Raw genomic sequence first — 21,093 nt, forward strand, 5'->3', positions numbered from 1 at the left:
ACCGCGGATATCCCATCGTTATGTTGTGCAACGTAGTGCTCACCAGGAAAGCCATCTGACTTACGAAAAACTAACCGTGCTCCTCACTTCTTTGTGCTACCATCTCAGGTTTGTAAAACCAATGATTACTCATGACCAGGATTACTTGAACCACCAAAGGTGTGTGTGCAGTGCAGCGAGTAATAAAAAGCATATAGGTCACTTGCTATTTGTGGAAGGTCGAGCAGCTTTCATCAGCTGTTATTTATTTATTGTCATCTTCCTGCCCCTCTGTTAATTCCGTCCTTAATGCTTTCCACGCTAGTCGTGTACTGTTAACTCTGTTTCCCTTGTGACCTTACTGTTGTCTCAATCACACAAGCTGAATAAGCTAGAATTACCGTAACCAGTGTCTGAATTTGCAGACACTTCATACACTAGCACTACTATTCGATCCACACAGAAACGTACCTCCAGTTAAAATTTCGGCAGACAAAGGTGGCGACCAAAAGAATGCTTGAAACTGTATTGGATTCCCTTCGTTCGATAGATGCGACTTAATGTCCTCGACTCTCCGCTAAGATTTGGCAATTCCTCAGCCTGTAGTAGGTTGTTTACTCGTACTCATTGTATTCCGGACTTCAACGTGATATTTTGACGTGTTTTCGGAGCCTTGCGGTACTGGGTGTCTCCACAGAGCCTGAACAGACCAAGTGATGAACACTTCCACCTTCTCATTTCACAGCCACCTCACCTAGCAACCGGAGCAGTTCGTAAAACAAGCAATAGGGAATATCGAACTTCAGGTTACCCTGCGGCCTCCAGCCTACATACCATCACTGTCTGGTGATTCTGTAATACATATCTGAGGCCAAGTAAGTGTAACAGTTGTCCATATAAATGGTTCATTAGGTAGCTATCATTTACTTTCCTATACGTGGGAGGAGAAAAAAAATGAATTTGAGGTCTTTGCAGTGATAAGCGCTTAAGATATAAATGTGTATAGAATGTTTTGCATCAAAGTTAGGAAATGATGTACACTCACTCACACCTTATATGGACATACAATGCAGCCATCACACTGTGCAACTGCATAGAAGTACAATCCATTTTGATGAAAGTACTGTACTAAAACCTTCAACATCATAAAAATAATGAAGCACCCTTATTGAAAAGCACGTCTCGTCTCAACCCTGAAGGCAGAAGAAAAATTTTCGCATGGTATCTAAATTCCCAACATCATCTGAACTAAGCCCTTCTCTAGCTGGCTCTGCGTTGACGACACGCCAAATCCTCAGCTTTCATTTCGTCTCGTGGATGTGAGTGAAATACATCTAGAGATGTCGCACTGAAGTTGAAACCGTATATTAGTGATGTTTGTGGCTCAAGATTAACATCTAAAGTTCATTCAGAAAACACTAAACCTTCGTCAAAATGAGTTTTTTCTACATCAGATCAGTGCAGTGGTCTGAATTCTATGATTATTGAGTTTTGCCATTACCGCTTTGGTAGCAATGCTTTTTCTGTATTTCCGGCATGCTGTGGTTGAAAAAAATGGTTCAAATGGCTCTGAGCACTATGGGACTTAACAGCTATGGTCATCAGTCCCCTAGAACTTAGAACTACTTAAACCTAACTATCCTAAGGACAGCACACAACACCCAGTCATCACGAGGCAGAGAAAATCCGGGAACCCGGGCGTGGGAAGCGAGAACGCTACCGCACGACCACGAGCTGCGGACTGGTGTGGTTGAAATAGGTCTGCAACTTTTATGTGATTACAATAACTGATAGGGAAAAGCGTCGTATTTTGCGTTGGATATTATACTTAGTTTGCACGGCTTGTCTATTACCAGATCGTCGATGTACAGTCTTTCATTACAACCAGACTTACTTACATGCACATGGATGACCTGATAATCTACAAGCCGTCCGAAGCTAATCATCTACAAATAAATTAAACTTCCGGCGCAAAGTAAGACTGTTCCTCTATCAATTATTATAATCACAGAAGTGACTTCTGGCGTTCCCCAGGGTAGTGTTGTAGGCCCTTTGCTGTTCATTATCTGTATAAGCGATTTGGAAGACAATCTGAGCATCTGTCTTAGGTTGTTTGCAGATGACGCTGTCGTTTATCGACTAATAAAGTCATCAGAAGATCAAAACAGATTGCAAAACGATTTAGAATAGATATCTGAATGGTGCGAAAATTGGCAGTTGACCCTAAATAACGAAAAATGTGGGGTCATCCACATGAGTGCTAAAAGGAATCAATTGAACTTCGGTTACACGATAAATCAGTCTAATCTAAAAGCCGTAAATTCAACTAAATACCTAGGAATTACAATTACAAACAACTTAAATTGGAAGGAACACAAAGAAAATGTTGTGGGAAGGCTAACCAAAGACTGCTTTTTATTGGCAGGACACTTATAAAATGTAACAGATCTACTAAGGAGACGGCCTACACTACGCTTGTTCGTCCTCTTAGTATACTATTGCGCGGTGTGGGATCTTTACCAGATAGGACTGACGGAGTACATCGAAAAAGTTCAAAGAAGGGTAGCCCGTTTTGTACTATCGCGAAACATGGGGGAGAGTGTCACCGAAATGATACAGGATTTGGGCAGGACATCATTAAAAGAAAGGCGTTTTTGGTTGCGATGGAATCTTCTCAGCCGGCTGGTGTGGCCGTGCGGTTCTAGCCGCTTCAGTCTGGAACCGCGTGACCGCTACGGTCGCAGGTTCGAATCCTGCCTCGGGCATTGATGTGTGTGATGTCCTTAGGTTAGTTAGGTTTAAGTAGTTCTACGTTCTAGGGGACTGATAACCACATATGTTACGTCCCATAGTGCTCAGAGCCATTTGAACCATTTTTGAATCTTCTCACGAAATTTCAATCACCAACTTTCTCCTCCGAATGCGAAAATATTTTGTTGACACCGACCTACATAAGGAGAAACGATTACCACGATAAAATAAGGAAAATCAGAGCTCATACGGAAAGATATAGGTGTTCGTTCTTTCCGCGCGCTACACGAGATTGGAATAATAGAGAATTGTGAAGGTGGTTCGATGAACCCTCTGCCAGGCACTTAAATGTGATTTGCAGAGTATCCATGTAGATGTAGATGTAGACAAGGACTAGCCCTGTTATCTTTTTATTTTCGTATTCTTCCTCTATGTGTTCTGTTAAGCACAGAATTTGGTTAGTACATGATTTTCCAGGTCTAAAACCAGCTTGTTGAGGAATAAGTTTCATCTCAATAGAGTCTGTCATACGATTTAAAATACAGTTTGGAAAGATGACATAGGAGAGATATTGGGCGATAGTTTTCGATGAATCAGATGCCTCCCGGGCTTCAAGAGTGCCACTATCCTCGCCTTCCTCCAGATCTTGGGGATCTTGCATGTTTCGCGACATTGACTGAAAAGTCACAGGATCCAGATTGCGATTCAGATACAGTAACACGGAGACCGGCTTGTTAGCTACGTCGCCAAAGTAGTGTCAGATGTAAATACTCATAAGAAATTATCAAAAGTGGCTTGGCTCTTTGGTCTATAAATGAACTGCATATCGTTTCTTGGTACCCATCAGAATGGTGCAAGGGAAGAAGAAAATGGGGAGAATCCGTAAATATTATTATTTGTTACACATATTACAGTGTTCTAAGATCGTAGGTGCAGTTACCATAAATCACTTCTCATTAAGAGATATATATATATATATATATATATATATATATATATATATATATATATATATATATATATATATGGGTTGAAAGGAAGAGAGGGCCGTCTCATAATAGTTTCAACGTATTAAAGTTCAAAATTTACAAGTGACAAACTTCGGTGAGACATCAGTTCAGTTGAAGTCGGTTAGCTCTTGTAGAATTGGGATTCCGCAACATAAAGAGCATTCTGGAACTGATGTGTCCTGTCCAACACCTCGCGCTTTCGAACAGAATGTGCCTCCACGGTGCACTTCGTGCTGCGCAACCGTCAGATGGCTTTCGAGTGCGGCTGAGCGATACTCTGGCTTCTTATTACGCTAAAAGCTCCGAGCAGACTTCTGGTCTGATTCTGCAGCTGAACTGGCGCTCTTCAGCTGTACCCTCCGTCTACCTGTTTCGTTTTCTCCGTTATTTACCTTTTTTCTCAACGAAAGACACTCTTGAAACTCCATCAGTTAATTAATCGACTTAAACGTTAACTGTTGCAGAAACATTGAAGAGAGAAGGAAAGAACCATTAAAAGTTACCGCAACAAAAGCCTGTTTATGTAAGGAACTGGGTCCTCAAGTATCGTTCATTGGCTGGAAAATACAAAAGTTAGGTCGGGCGCCCCTGCAGCCAGTGTTCTTCTTCACAGCTAAGAAATTTTACAAAAAAGCACCCACAGAAATTACTTCAAAAGTCGGAAAATAAATATTTGAGGGATAATGAATTATTTCAATGCCGTGCTTACTCCACGAAAAAAGTGAAATCTATAGCAGTGCTTTTCTTTCTGGGAAGGCGATACGAAAATAAGAAAAAAATATATAGTTCTTCATAACCACGTAACACTGATAGTGCAAATGTTGCTTCTTTGTTTGGATTTTAGGATTTTGTGTTGTCTCATAAAGTGACAAGAATGAGGAACGCAATGGCTAGCGCTTCTGTTAGCATTTATTAATGTTTTCCAGAGAGACGTCACACGTTCTTGCAAGTACTTTAGTTGCTGCTGAGTCATTTGCTAGCATCTTTGCATTCATGTATTCAGTTTAAACACTTCCAGATGTTGGAACGTGTGCCATATTGTTAATTTTAACTCCGGATACCGTAAGTTACCTATGCACAAATGGTTTTAAGAGAATCCGTAACATTACACAGCATGAATTATATTCTATGAAGTGTATTAAGAGGAGTCTCTGAGATGCGGGAAAAAGTCAAGCTTCTACTACCATTGAATGTTTAATGCCCAAGTATGCGTCACAGTTGTGAAATACTGTAATATGAAAGTAATATATGGTAAATAGTAATTGATAAATTATAACTAAGTTCTGTTCTTTTCACTTCATATTTATTTTATCTATGCCAGTGAAGACGCTCATCAGTGGGGCTGGAGCAGCTTACCAGTAGAAGGATCTTCAATTCACTGCCACAATTCCACAATATACTATTTAACTCTAATATTGTTATAAACCAGTATACCCACATATGTGATACCTTTGTGGGAAGTTGTTAACTCTTCGAGGTTGGCAGTCGCAGTGGTGCAGTACAGTGAATATTTCGCCGAAGGCTTCGAACTTTTAGTCAGAAAGAAATAATTATCATCCATCGAAGGGTTCTTGATATTTTCAAACGATAACTCTTCACTTACCGATGTCATATATTATACGACTTTCAGTATCACGGTTACATTGACTGCAGAATGTATTTACAGCTGAATGAGAGATATACACGAAATATTATATACGACTAGTACGATTAGTAAATAGTAAACCAGTGTGACCTAGAGAAAACGCACTAAATTAAAATAAAACCATTTCCTGAACGTGTTCGTGTTAAACTACACTAAGCAGTTTATCAGCTTTTTTGTGTTTTTGTAGCTGCAGATTTCTTGAATCTCTCTTTATCTTGCTACTTTGGACGCTTTAGCTTTTTCTCTGTGTACCCAGCAAATAGTCCAGATCTCTCGTTATTGCGCCAGGTTGTCTAATCAGTATTCTCAGTACAGTTAATGGCGTCAACTTTGGGCGATCGCGCTTGTTCGCAGACACATTCCAAAATCACTTTCCACCCTTACGCTGTGAGGTAATGAAGAGTAAATGCGACGTGGCGGTACTCAGAGAAGTTGCAAACTCCATCCTTATTAAATCTGCGACCGAATAACAAGTTTTTATGCACTCAATACACCATGCGTACTACTCGTAGTGAACGCCGAGTAACAGATTTGGAACTGTTTGTTGTCTTCAGTACGTCCAATTGACGTCGTCAGATGCCACTTTGCTATTAACGAAGTACGTAGAGCCAGGGTGTTGTTATAAATACCAAGGACTACAAACTTGTGTTTTAATATGTAATATAAGTAAGAGCTTGTCTGTGACGGTGGTTTCCCCAAACTGGGAAAAGAGGGGGGAGGGGGGGGGAGGCGGAATAAGAACATCTCGACAACCAAGTCAACAGATTTATAAAGTGATGGATGGTGCTTCCAATTTCATTATCTTCCCAACGTGTTTCGAATTGTTAAACGAAAAGCAAAAGCAGGTAAGTGAAATATTTTCGTGTGTTGAAGTGCCAACTATCGAGTAATAAGTTTCTAAATTACATTACTTGTATTCGTTTACTGTTGAATATAAATAGCTGAGTTTCTTCGAGCCGACTGTTTCACTGCAGAATAAAAGTTGTAAAGCATTGGCATAGTCGTGATGCAAACTTGTGAAAGTCGAGGAATTTTAGCATGATGAAAATCCTTACGGAAATCTATGAGACGTATTTTGTTACACTCTTACTAACATAAAAGGAGAAAATATTCATTATGCTGACAGCGCGGCGAGAGAATTTGCTAGCGATCAAGGCTACAACAAATTTACCATCCAGTCATGCCTCGAAGAACAGCGCGCACTTTGCGCTATATACCATTGTCTGTCGGCCCCACTGCATCACAAAACTTGGGTCGACAAGCCGACTCCTGGGCACACCTGAACTAACATGTTGCCCTTAACAGCACTCCTCTGGTAAAACTGATTCACTGATGAGACTCATTATCGCAATTACTTGTCGCGGCCTTTGTGACTGAGAGTTCTTCGTCCTGTCACGCAAGGTATTGTTTCCACATCTAGGTTTGATTCAAGGAAAGCAGAAAGTTGAAAAACGAGTTGTCTGCTGCGTTGTCGAAGAAAGATCTTCATGTAAATGAAGCCAAGATGCGTTTCTTACTGAAGCAGTTTTTGGGAAAAAGTTTTGCTTGTACATAAAACACTAAAAGCAACATATTTTGGAATAGCGTGTTCTCAAACGATTGCAGGAAAACTATTTGGTAAAAATATTTTTTTCTTTCGCAGGCTCACATCACAGCCGGTGACGGAATGGTTAGTTTCTCGTTATTGATCATATTCACTCACAGTAACTCATTGGCCGTTGTTCGGAGAATTAGAAGTAAATTATGAGTGCCAGTCTGACGAAAGCAGGCTGAAACTGTCGTATTTTTTTTTTTTTTTTGAATGTGTGTGTCAGCCATCTCCAGAAGTCTTTAGAAATCATCTGTAGCTACCTACAATGAATTACTGAATCCCGTTTTATCCCTCATTTTAAAATGTCGAGAAGATCGCGCCTCCACGTCTGTTTCTTCCTTTCAGCAGCTCACGCATCCACCGACATTTACGAGCCGTGCTGCTACTTTGCGGTTGGTGTAGTTCAGGTTGTACATTGCTACATACGAATTGTAGCCAACATGTAGAAACATATTTTGATATTTTGAAAGACCTGTATCTCTTTTTCACCAGTGGAAATTCGTGTGCTAGTCCTGTCTTCAATTTATGTGTGATGAAAGATGGAGCGTTCGCGCGCGCTCAGTTTGGACGGGGCTGCTTCGAGTAGGCGCGCATGCAGGGTCTCGGCTGCAGCGAGTCAAGCTTTGAAAGTGTAGCATTTATTCGCTGTGCTGTCTTAACAGGAAAAAGCCGTTGTCAGTGGGCAACACCAGTGTTAAAAAATAGGGAACGTGCGGCGGAAATAATCTTTTCAGTACACTCCTTCCTGGCAAAAATGGACAGTTTTAAAATTTTTTTATGTAGTTCGAAGACAGTGACTCTCTGAACCATGAGCAGTGGACACAAAAGACCTGTTGGTGGAGTGTATTCACTGGACTGCGTTACGTGTCCCTGCAAGGTTATCGGATGTATGCTATTAATACATGGTTGGTTCAAATGGCTCTGAGCACTATGGGACTTAACTTCTGAGGTCATGAGTCCCCTAGAACTTAGAACTACTTAAACCTAACTAACCTAAGGACATCACACCCATCCATGCCCAAGGCAGGATTCAAACCTGCGACCGTAGCGGTCGCGCGGTTCCAAACTGTAGCGCCTAGAACCGCTCGGCCACCCCGGCCGGCTTTTAATACATGAGGGGAGCATATGCACTAACGGAAAAAAATCGCGTCACCAAAAAATAATTAATGTGGGATAATGAAATTCTGGGAATACTTTTTTTAGGTCACATATTTAAGTAATTAACATTGAGAGATCACAGGTTACCGCCAGAATGTTCAATGCAAGCATGCAACGTGAATGAACTGTGTTGTACAAGTGCCGGATGTCAGTTTGTGAGATGTAATTTCATGCAGTAGGTCAATACAGGAACAGTTAATGATGTACGTTAATGACGCTGGAGTTGTCGTCCAATGATGATCCATATGCGCTGGATTGGAGACAGATCTGGTGCTCTAGCAGGCCAAGATAACACGGCCACAACTGGCACCTAGGCAGTACCAGCTATCGTCAGAAAACACTACTGACATCCACTCGGCCCTTCAATGAGCTCTCGCTTGACACCACTCAAGCCTCAAATGGCATTGGTCCGGTTCAAAAATGGTTCAAATGGCTCTGAGCACTATGGGACTAAACATCTGAGGTCATGAGTCCCCTAGAACTTAGAACTACTTAAACCTAACTAATCTAAGGACATCACACACATCCATGCCCGAGGCAGGATTCGAACCTGCGATCGTAGCGGTCGCGCAGTTCCAGACTGTAGCGCCTAGAACCGCTCAGCCACCTCGGCCGGCGTTGGTCCGGAGTCAGTGGATATGCGCTACAGGGCCCCTGTCTCAGAGCTCTCGATTTTTAACTGTTCGTTGTGTCACTGTGGTGCCAAAAGCTGCTGAAATTGCTGCTGCAGATGCAGTAAATGCGCCAGAGCCATATGCTGAACACGATGGTCTTCCCTCTCCGTAGTGTCACATGGCCGATGGGAACCTGGTCTCACTGCGATCGTACATTCTCGTGACCACCGCTATCATGTACATTGGCTACATTCCTGCCAAGTCTTTCTGCAGTAACTCTGAAGGAACATATAGCTTCTCCTAGCCCTATTACACGACCTCGTTCAAACTCAGTGAGATGTTGATGATTACATCTATGTCGTCTTAAAGGCATTTTTGACTAACACAAGTTCACCATGTCCAATCTCAAACGCAATTAACGCTCACGGCAGTTACAGCGCGTATTTAAAACAAACCTGATTAGTATCCTCATCGTGGCGCTACGAGCGCCACTCTTACGCGACTGGCGCCAAATTTGGACGGACACCGTTTATTCAGAAGTAGAAACACGTCTACTAACTTTTGCTTACACTATGTCATCAAAAGTATCCGTACACTCCCAGAAACATACGTTTTTCATATTAGGTGCATTATGGTGCCACATACTGCCAGGTACACCATATCAGCGACCTCAGTAGTCATTAGACATCGTGAGAGAGCAGAATGGGGCGCTCCGCGGGACTCGACGGACTTCGAGAGTGGTCAGGTGATTGGGTGTCACTTACGTCGCACGTCTGTACGCGAGATTTCCACACTCCTAAACATCCGTAGGTCCACTGTTTCCGATCTGATAGTGAAGTGGAAACGTGAAGGGGCACGTACAGCACAAAAGCGTACAGGCCGACCTCATCTGTTGACTGACACAGACTGCCGACAGACGAAGAGGGTCGTAATGTGTATGACATCTATCCAGACCATCAACCATGAATTCCAAACTGCATAAGGATCCACTGCAAGTACTACGACAGTTAGGCAGGAGGAGAGAGAACTTGGATTTCCTGGTTGAGGGGCTGCTCATAAGCCACACATCATGCCAATAAATGCCAAATGACGCCTCGCTTGGTGTAAGGAGGATAAACATTGGACAACTGAACTGTGGAAAAACGTTGTGTGGAGTGACGAATCACGCTACACAATGTGGCGATCCGATGACAGGTGTGGGAATGGCGAATGCCCGATGAACGTCATCTGTCATCATGTGTAGTGCCAACAGTAAAATTCGGAGGCGGTGGTGTTATGGTGTGGTCGAGTTTTTCATGAAGGGGGCTGGCATCCCTTGTCGTCTTGCGTGGCACTGTCACAGTGCAGGCCTACATTAATGTTTTAAGCACCTTCTTGCTTCCCACTGTTGAAGAGCAATCCAGGGATGACTATTGTATCTTTCAACACGATCGAGCACCTGTTCGTAATGCAAGGCCTGTGGCGGAGTGGTTACACAATAATAATATCCCTGAAATTGACTGGCCTGCACAGAGTCCCGACATAAATGTGATAGAGCACCTCTGGAATGTTTTGGAATGCCAACTTCATGCCAGGCTTCACTGACGTATCGATACCTCTTCTCAGTGCAGTACTCCGTGAAGAATGGGCTGTCATTCCCCAAGAAACCTTCCAGCAACTGATTGAACGTATGACTGCGAGAGTGCAAGCTGTCATCAAGGCTAGTGGTGGGCAAACACCATATTGAATTACGGGATTACTGATGGAGGGCACCACGAACTTGTAAGTAGTTTTCAGCCAGGTGCCCGGATACTTACGATAACATAGTGTATGTTGCACAACTCCTCCTTGGTGTTGAGATTTTTTTTCGTTCAGTGTATTTACCTCGACTACTTTTGTTGCACATGACGTGGGAATTTTATTTTTGTGGATGTTTTATCATAGATTGTCGTAACATGCTTATCAACATTAATCGGTAAGTCGAATTTTTAGTTTACCTCATTTCGTTCACTCTCAAGGTAGGGTAAAACCTTTATGATTCGACTGTATTTTAATGTAGAGCAGTACGAAGATGCCTTGAATTAGGTGAAACGCGCATCGTTGATGAATAAATAAACTGTAATTTGAACATAGTAACCAAGACTCTTTTTTTCTCCTCTTGTGAAATGTGTTCGTATCCTGTCGAGTTTAACGTTCCTTAGGCACAGTAAAGGGTCCTCACCCTAACCACGAAAGCCACTGCCGTATAATAACACTCCCACCCTGCTTCTGTGTTGGCGCAACGCACGGTGGCAAACAACGTTGTCCAGCCGTTCGCCATATCGAAACCGTCCCATCTGATTGCCACAGGGTATATCGTGATTCATCACTCCAAATTACTCATTTACACTCATCCAATCTCAAGTGGCGTCGGTCTTAACAGCACCTCAAGCGTCGCTTAGTATTGACTATAGAATTAGTTGTCTGGCTGCTCGAACATTGTACTCCTTTGCTTTTAATTTCCTATGCACAGTCATTGTGCTAGATGGGCTGTTGGTAGCACTTTTCAAACTCACGAGTGATTCCATCCACTTATATATATAATGTGTGTGTGTTTTGTTTTAACCACCCTCCGCAATGCTCGGCGGTCCCTCTCTCTTAGTACGTGATGTCTGTCTGGAGTGGTTGTACATTCACATTTCGACTTCACAGTCATGTCACCAGCAGTCGACTTGAGCCGCGTTAGAAGGGTTGAAATGTCCATGATGGATATGTTACTCAGCTGACTTTATTTTCGCAGTCACTGAGCTCTGCCAACCGATCCATTCTGCCTGTTACCGCTTGTCGGCTGACAACGCAGTACTCCGCGCCTCCTTTCATACTGGCGTGTCCGCCTCTCGTGACATCAATTCCGCATTACATAGGGACGCCCGGAAACTTTTGATCACGTAGTGTATCTATTGAAGATGGCAGAAGTATATCAACGATTGTCATCGAAGTTTGCATATTCTTCGTTTCATCGATTTCACAGCCGACGTGGCTCGCTACTTATTACCAGTCCATTTTTTATCTGGAACTAGTGACTTTAGGGTTCAATAATTCGCACCTTTCTGTATAAAAATCTGGTTGTTAAGTTTCTTTGCTGTTCTAATGTATAGTTTGAGAAAAGACTGCTGCATTTCGAATACAGGCAGTCTCAGGGTCACCACGCTTGCGATCTGAAGGTAGTTTGTAAAATATGTGGGATGTTGTGACGTATAACCATGGAGGTACATATAACACGGGGAGATGGCGCTGGAGGCTTACGCTGTACTTTGTTGAGAAGCCGGCGCCGCCATGGTAAGTGTGAAACCCAGCTCGCGCTATTCGTCCACGAGACTCAGAGGGCCATAGACACGGGTTCACAGGTAGATGCCGTGTTTCTTGACTTCCGCAAGGCGTTTGATACAGTTCCCCACAGTCGTTTAATGAACAAAATAAGAGCATATGGACTATCAGACGAATTGTGTGATTGGATTGAAGAGTTCCTAGATAACAGAACGCAGCATGTCATTCTCAATGGAGAGAAGTCTTCCGAAGTAAGAGTGATTTCAGGTGTGCCGCAGGGGAGTGTAATCGGACCGTTGCTATTCACAATATACATAAATGACCTGGTGGATGACATCGGAAGTTGACTGAGGCTTTTTGCAGATGATGCTGTGGTGTATCGAGAGGTTGTAACAATGGAAAATGGTACTGAAATGCAGGAGGATCTGCAGCGAATTGACGCATGGTGCAGGGAATGGCAATTGAATCTCAATGTAGACAAGTGTAATGTGCTGCGAATACATAGAAAGATAGATCCCGTATCATTTAGCTACAAAATAGCAGGTCAGCAACTGGAAACAGTTAATTCCATAAATTATCTGGGCGTACGCATTAGGAGTGATTTAAAATGGAATGATCATATAAAGTTGATCGTCGGTAAGGCAGATGCCAGACAGATTCATTGAAAGAATCCTAAGGAAATGCAATCCGAAAACAAAGGAAGTAGGTTACAGTACGCTTGTTCGCCCACTGCTTGAATACTGCTCAGCAGTGTGGGATCCGTACCAGATAGGGTTGATAGAAGAGATAGAGAAGATCCAGTGGAGATCAGCGCGCTTCGTTACATGATCATTTAGTAATCGCGATAGCGTTACGGAGATGATGGATAAACTCCAGTGGAAGACTCTGCAGGAGAGACGCTCAGTAGCTCGGTACGGGCTTTTGTTAAAGTTTCGAGAACATACCTTCACCGAAGAGTCAAGCAGTACCCTCCTACGTATATCTCGCGAAGAGACCATGAGGATAAAATCAGAGAGATTAGAGCCCAAACAGAAGCATACCGACAATCCTTCTTTCCACGAACAATACGAGACTGGAATAGAAGGGAGAACCGATAGAGGTACTCAGGGTACCCTCCGCCACACACCGTCAGGTGGCTTGCGGAGTATGGATCTAGATGTAGAAGTGTCCCAAAAATTAGGAGACGATTGGTTCTTTTTCCTAATATCTGTCGTGTGCACGCAGCAGTTGTTTTAAACAGAAACTGTTATTGTGCTTTCGTGCATAACATTGCGCCAGAGAGTAATTTTCAGACATTTCTCTCGTCTTAACTGCGTGTATGATAAGAGTATTATGACGCATTTCCCCTCGTTAATGTAGCTTTCTTTTCTGTTATACGTGTCGAATAAGTAGAAAGAGAAGTATGTTATACGAAAAGGCAGCTTTCCTCCCATTTACTTTGATACAGAATGATAGCGTAGAGATTAGTTTTTTCCTCAAGAAAATGAATGAGTTGCGAGCGACGTGGTTTTCTGTCAACTTCTGTCATCGTCTCAAAATTCGGTGTTTTTTTTCGGTATTGCTTGGTTTGATGAGGGGCAAGTTGCTCTCGTCTGAATACCTCCGAGAGAGAACTTTTGGTGGAGAGTGAGTTTCAGCATTAACATTTCTTTATAAATCTCTGTTTAACTGCGGGAAACACTGCGTGGTGCAGCTAGTTGACTTATAAACGATGGCGAATAAGGTTTAATGTAGGCTATGTTACGAGGTGCATTCAAGTTATAAGGCCTCCGATTTTTTTTCTAATTAACTACTCTCCCGAAATCGATGAAACTGGCGTTACTTCTCGACGTAATCGCCCTGCAGACGTACACATTTTACACAACGCTGACGCCATGATTCCATGGCAGCGACGAAGGCTTCTTTAGGAGTCTGTTTTGACCACTGGAAACTCGCTGAGGCAATAGCAGCACGGCTGGTGAATGTGCGGCCACGGAGAGTGTCTTTCATTGTTGGAAAAAGCCGAAAGTCACTAGGAGCCAGGTCAGTTGAGTAGGGAGCATGAGGAATCACTTCAAAGTTGTTATCACGAAGAAACTGTTGCGTAACGTTAGCTCGATGTGCGGGTGCGTTGTCTTGGTGAAACGGCACACGCGCAGCCCTTCCCGGACGTTTTTGTTGCAGTGCAGGAAGGAATTTGTTCTTCAAAACATTTTCGTAGGATGCACCTGTTATCGTAGTGCCCTTTGGAACGCATTGGGTAAGGATTACGCCCTCGCTGTCCCAGAATATGGACACCATCATTTATTCAGCACTGGCGGTTACCCGAAATTTTGTTGGTGGCGGTGAATCTGTGCGCTTCCATTGAGCTGACTGGCGCTTTGTTTCTGGATTGAAAAATGGCATCCACGTCTCATCCATTGTCACAACCGACGAAAAGAAAGTCCCATTCATGCTGTCGTTGCGCGTCAACATTGGTTGGCAACATGCCACACGGGCAGCCATGTGGTCGTCCGTCAGCATTCGTGGCACCCACCTGGATGACACTTTTCAGGTCGTCATGCAGGATTGTGTGCACAGAACCCACAGAAATGCCATCTCTGGAGGCGATCTGTTGAACAGTCATTCGGCGATCCCCCAAAACAATTCTCTCCACTTTCTCGATCATGTCGTCAGACCAGCTTGTGCGAGCCCGAGGTTGTTTCGGTTTGTTGTCACACGATGTTCTGCCTTCATTAAACTGTCGCACCCACGAACCACTTTCGACACATCCATAACTCCATCACCACATGTCTCCTTCAACTGCCGATGAATTTCAATTGGTTTCACACCACGCAAATTCAGAAAACGAATGATTGCACGCTGTTCAAGCAAGGAAAACGTCGCCATTTTAAGTATTTAAAACAGTTCTCATTCTCGCCGCTGGCAGTAAAATTCCATCTGCCGTACGGTGCTGCCATCTTTGGGACGTATTGACAATGAACGCGGCCTCATTTTAAAACAATGCGCATGTTTCTATCTCTTTCCAGTCCGGAGAAAAAAAATCGGAGGTCTTAGAACTTGAATGCACCTCGCACATCCTTAGACACTTCCTTTCCTTCCTGAGATCTAGTAACGCCAACAAACTACCCGCCCTCCAGTCTTCGACCGACCAGAATTATTTCCTCCCACCCTTCAGCGTAACTACACAAAGTTTACTAAGGCTCCTTTCCTGTGACAGAGGGCGCTCCTCCCGTTCTCCACCAGCCCTTGACGAACTGCCCTCTCGTCCTCCAGGCTGCCTTCAACACCTCACGCCGTCACCACTCCACAGTCACACTACCGGCCCTGACTACAAGCCAACACCCACGCCTTTCCTAGTCTGTTAACTTCTGTGCGCCGATACACAGATCTTGTCCTGTGCCCTCTTTTGATTGGCTGTCTCATGAACAACCAGTGACATGCTTTCATTGTTCACTCAGCTCTCTTCTACTTCACTGGCTCTCTTGCTCCTCCCAGACGAATTTCCCGGTGTAATTGTAACGTGGGATTCACAGCCGGCCGGTGTGGCCGTGCGGTTCTAGGCGCTTCAGTTCGGAATCGCGTGACCACTACGGTCGCAGGTTCGAATCCTGCCTCGGGCATGGATGTGTGTGATGTCCTTAGGTTAGTTATGTTTAAGTAGTTCTGAGTTCTAGGGGACTGATGACCACAGATCACAGATGTTAAGTCCCATAGTGCTCAGAGCCTTTTTTTTCACAGCTGTTACTGTCGACGACAAAGTAACACTTGGTAGCTGCCGACACACCTCCATTCTGGGCTTGCAAAATAGCCTCGGAGTACCCAGAGCAAAGATGGTTCCGTAACAATTTCGAGGGTCACAGGACGCCATGACGAACACTTCAAGAACGGTTTATCTTGGCGGTGTCTGGCGTTTGACAGCTCTCGAGAGACCTCCGTTCTATGTTTGCAAAATATCCTCGGAGTTCCCACAGGCGCTGCCGTCCCACAGTGACTCCAGTGGTCGCAAGGCGCTTTGACAAACGTTTCTAAGAACAGATTGAGCTCTGTGATGTCCAGAATTTCCAGGGCCCTCGTCCCCGAGCGAACGGCTAGCTCCCTCTCCATCACCAGGCAAGCCGTTATCCGGCAAGCTGTTGTCCTCGCGCCGCAGCAGCAGGTTTCCCACATTCTGCCTTTGACTAAAGCGTCACCAGAACAGAACTTGAACCACATTCTCAGACTATAGTCTCCCTAAATGAGGTTGCTCGCAGAAATATTTTATTTCGACACGCAAATGGTAACGATAGCACCTTCATAAACCTACATTAGGCCCTTTTTACACGAGTGACTTTCTTGTCTCAAGTGAATCTACTGCAGCGTCCTGGCGTCTTATTCCTGTACTTAGTCTCGTTTGTTTCGAGTGGTCATTTTTATTGCATGCCAGCCCAAATATTGCGTGTGATGTGAGAGCTGTCTACCATGTAGTTCTGATATGTTGACTGTAAAAGTGAAGTTATGAGGGACTATTGTTTTTACGAAAAAATCGAAATACAGTACATAATGTAGGAAAAAGCGTGCATAATGGAGTTTATTAGTGACCAAAGGAGGATTCATAGTGGACATTCTCTTTAAAGGCCGCGTGGTAAATTTCTTACATTCCTTACACTCCTGAGAACTGAAAGAATACGAGACGTGTCATCCAAACTTTTGAGATCCTATATATTTATTTGTTCGAGAATGTATATACTTGCAAACACATTAAACAATATCTAGAACGCTGTAAATAGCGCCTTTTTGCACCGAGAAATTTAAGTGCTCGTTTCTCCCGCGCGCCGTTCTAGAGTGAAACGGTAGAGAGACAGCTTGAAGGTGGTTCATTGAACCCTCTACCAAGCACTTTACTGTGAATAGCAGAGTAATTATTTCTTTTCTCGACAAATAATTCTGACCTTTTCTCTGCTGAAATGATTTTCATAGGAACACTCTTTTCTATATACGTTCCTATTTATGCACGGCATAGGCTTTTTCTCTGTAAGAGCAAGTGCTGTTACGCTTTCAGATACATCGTTTATCTTGTAAGAGAACAGTAAAAGGAAAAAAAATGTCCGGACCTTGTGTAACTTTTCAAGTCTCACGGAAACAAACCATACAACACAATAAAGATTAAGGAGACACGAGTGAGCTCGGCCAGAGTAGGTTAACTTCCTATATCCTAAGACGCCGCCGCAGTCCCTTGCTCCTGCGGATGCGCAGTGTGCAGTATGCTCGGAAATGTATAGGTTCGTTTGAACAGTTGCCAGACAGCGCCAGACAACAGGCTGTACTGCGCATGCGCAGATACTATGACGTAGGCAGCCCGTGCTTGGTGCTTGGTCAGCTCATAACGCTTTTCGTCACATTTCTGTGTGGAATTTCGTGCGTGGTGGGGCATCACGTGACCATGTGCAGCCCTGTAGCTTACACCAGAATAATTGACAAATTTCATGACTCTTTCAAAATCTGTTTAAAATTAACAAGGTTGTCTGTGAGGCAAAGAAACTGTTCAACTGACAGTTTATATTCTACTCTAGGAATAAATATAAAGCCATGTGGGGAGCTAAAATGATAAAACACGGTATGCTGCCAGTCTACAATTTAGCATAGAATGGCACTCTATAAAATTAAGATGTAAACACAAATTGAGAAACAGCTTCAGGCGTAGAGTCTTGTGATCGAAAAACACTGTTTCACGGAAAGCAGATTTGTAAAATTCTGCTACAGCTGTCAATATATTTGAAACAAAATATTTATTTCAAAATTACTGACCAAATTTGCCTGCTTAGTCAGCTTCAAGTCAATGTTTACGTATGTTCGTACGTATATATCATTAAGAGATCTTACAGTGTCATAAGAGACTACTCCAGCAGCATCGGAATTTCACGAACCATACTAAAATGCTTCATTCCGCTCTAATTGCACATTTCTATGTCCAAACGCACTCTGAAGTACCTGATATTCAGCTTTTGTTTGTGGTTTTCGGGATACCAGTTTTGTTGGAGGTCCGGTACTGTATTCTCATGTTTGGTTGTTCATAATGGTATAATGTAATTCGTCCCAGAAAATGAAAATTTGCACTTGAAATTGAACGAAGTTGAAAGTAGCCAATAGTGCGGAATGAAACACTTCGTTTCAAATAAACTAACTGCCTCAGCCGAAAAAATCAATAGAAGTAAATTTGTCTAAAAACTGACAGAAATAGCTTCATTAAGACATTAATAGTTGATTGCTAATAACGTGGAAATAATATAAAGTCAGAAAATGGAAACTACTGACTTATTTTAGTCTTTCGTGATTATGAGAATGTATGTTACTTCACTGGATGGCTCCCGGCCGCAGAAATCTGTTTTATTTTCATTTGACGTGGGAGCTGTGGACGAAGAGACACCAGCAATTTCCCGAAAGATATACACAGGTCACGTGGAGAATGACCGCCCACTATAACTCAGCTTGCTCTGCGCCTCTGGCAGCTTGGGTGCGCCAGAAAAAAATTTCCGGGTAGCATCCGGCTACTTGCTGCTACTGCTCATACGGCGAACAGCCACGTTTCAAGTAGCCAGAAGCGGGAGAAGGCACTGCTCACACGCGAATTCAGTTCTGCGCATGCGCACCAGCCCGCTGACAACTGCTCGAACGAACCTTATAACTCCACACTCGCTACCATCTATAGATCATTTACGTCACACACACACACACACATTCGCGTAGTGGTTGGTTGCTGATTTTACACTCGGGCACAAAAGGTGCACGCATTTTGACCAGAAAGTCGCTCATGTAAAACGGGCTTTAGTTAGTAGCTAAGGTTATGCTAAACTTAGGTATGTCACATTTAGCGAACTATTTTTAGAATCGCAAATCATGTTACAGTTACATAGTTCGCATGTGATTTCGGCATAGACGCGTCGGCATTGTAGAGACTACACAGAAGGGGGAGAGAGAGAGAGAGAGAGAGAGAGAGAGAAGAGAGAGAGAGAGAGAGAGAGAGAGAGTGCGTGCGTGCACAGGTGGCGGTGTTCCTTCCCGGACAGTGTCGGCCTCGGCCGGCAGGTGCGGGTCGTTTGCCCAGCCTGCGCGGCAGCTGGAGCGGTCGCGTGCCGGGCACGTTGCGTCACTCCGAGGTCGCCCCGCGGCCGGAGTGGCCGGAAGTATTTCGGGCAGCGGGCCGGCGGGTCGGCTAAAAGGGGACCAGGTCGCCCTATAAATAGCGGCCGCCCTCCTGTCTTGGCGGCGGCGGCGCCGCCGCCGCCGCGGTCGCTTTGCGCAGAGGCCGCAGACAGCCGCTGGCCGTCTCTCCACCGAACACCCCTGCAGCTGTCGCCAGTTGCGCAGATTCTCCGCAAATACACGCGACGCCTTTGCGGAAATTGTATCACGAAGAAGTAGAGATCAGAAACGAAGCGAATAACTGCCCAATAGTGCGAGCTGCGTACATTAGGAAACGAACCGCCGCTGAAACCCTGTGGTGCATCGCGTCGCAACAGTGGACGACTGTTAGTGGTCGCTTCGTTGGTGCTCTCAATCACTTCTGAGGCTGAAAATGCACACAGTCCACTCGGCGGCCTCTCCCTACTGATGTTGAACCCTGCAAGCGTTTTCAGCCTCCAGACTGGTTGAAAACGCCAGAGAAGTGACCGTTAAAAGAGTCGATTGCAGTGAAAGTGGTGCACCACTGGGATGAGTCAGTGCTATACTGACCGCTTTTCCCCGCTACAGCTGTAGCGTGTCTGAGAACGGTGGCGCTGCGGTCGCCTCCTTCTCGTCGACTCGTCCCTTCGTGCTGTTGCTAAGTAGCTTTGCCGGGGCGAAAATTACTAATTGTCGAGCTCTGCCAGCCTCAAACGGAGCTTAGTCTTGGTGTAAGACTGTGGAGAGTGTAAGACGAAAATTAAGTGGCGCAGTGTAAACAATTGTAAATGTGTCTTGTAAGAGGAAGAGCGATATCTCTTGAAAGTTTGATTCTAGACTCCACGCTGCAGACAAAAAGTCAGAGTTCACCCAATGCAAACAAAATGGTTGTATTCTAGTTTGTACATCTCCATTATCAGAAAACATAATTACGTGATCTGTTAAACGAAAACAAAGAACGAGGCTACGTCACACTGCGACCAACAAAGTGCACTGTGTATCTTTCGTCATGGCAACTTGTGTGTAATCGCTAACAGCGAGTTCTGCAGACAGTCAGTCATCTCTCTACCTTTTTCAAAGGCTACTGTAAATTTATTTTAATAATTAACCTCCGTTTAGAGAGAATACTTCATCCTCGTGTCCTGTTTTTTGTGTTGTTATAGACTCCGTAATGTGTCGAAAGTGTGGGTATGTTAACGTAGTTACAGTGATTCCCTGGATGAATATTAAAAATTACAATAAATTTACGGCGGTCTTAGAAGCAGTTTTATAAACACACACACACACACACACACACACACACACGGGTTAATCAGAACTCCACCAAAGAGTCTACGGTAATAACAAAGGGTTCTAAAATGCAGACTCGTGCCTTAAGATATGAGCACTCGTTCATCTCCTACTCTTCTACTTAAAGCTCTTTGCTTTCCATATTTTGAGACACGGTAGTATGAACCAAAACAAGAAAAAAAAATTCCCGAAAACCGGAAAACAAACGGCTTGCAGTAGAACAGATGTATTTCACAATATCGAAGCTCATAAGGTATGTATTTTACAGCCCATGTTTACTAGAAATTTGTTTGCTTGTTTTGCTCCATACTACCACCTCTTGGAAGTTTACCGGTGAGTTTTGGTTAACCCTGTATATGTATATACACATCAAAAAAATTTTGCATCACCCCTGTTCTCAGAACTCCTGAAGAAAGACGTTGACTAGATATTGTATCACAGACCCAGGTCCCTTCGACTGTTCAGAGATGTTACTAAACCCGCCCAAAGATGTAAACAACCATGCATGAGCAGCACCTATCAGGAAGGGGGGGGGGGGGGGGGGGGGTCCGACAGCTGATCAGTTGCAGTCATTCGAGCAGGAAGGAGGTACACGGCTCGTGTTGTCTAGTTCAACCATGCCTAGACGGTCAATACCGCGGTTCGATG

Source organism: Schistocerca americana, chromosome 4 (assembly GCF_021461395.2).
Source record: "Schistocerca americana isolate TAMUIC-IGC-003095 chromosome 4, iqSchAmer2.1, whole genome shotgun sequence".
In the NCBI taxonomy this organism is placed as follows: domain Eukaryota; kingdom Metazoa; phylum Arthropoda; class Insecta; order Orthoptera; family Acrididae; genus Schistocerca; species Schistocerca americana.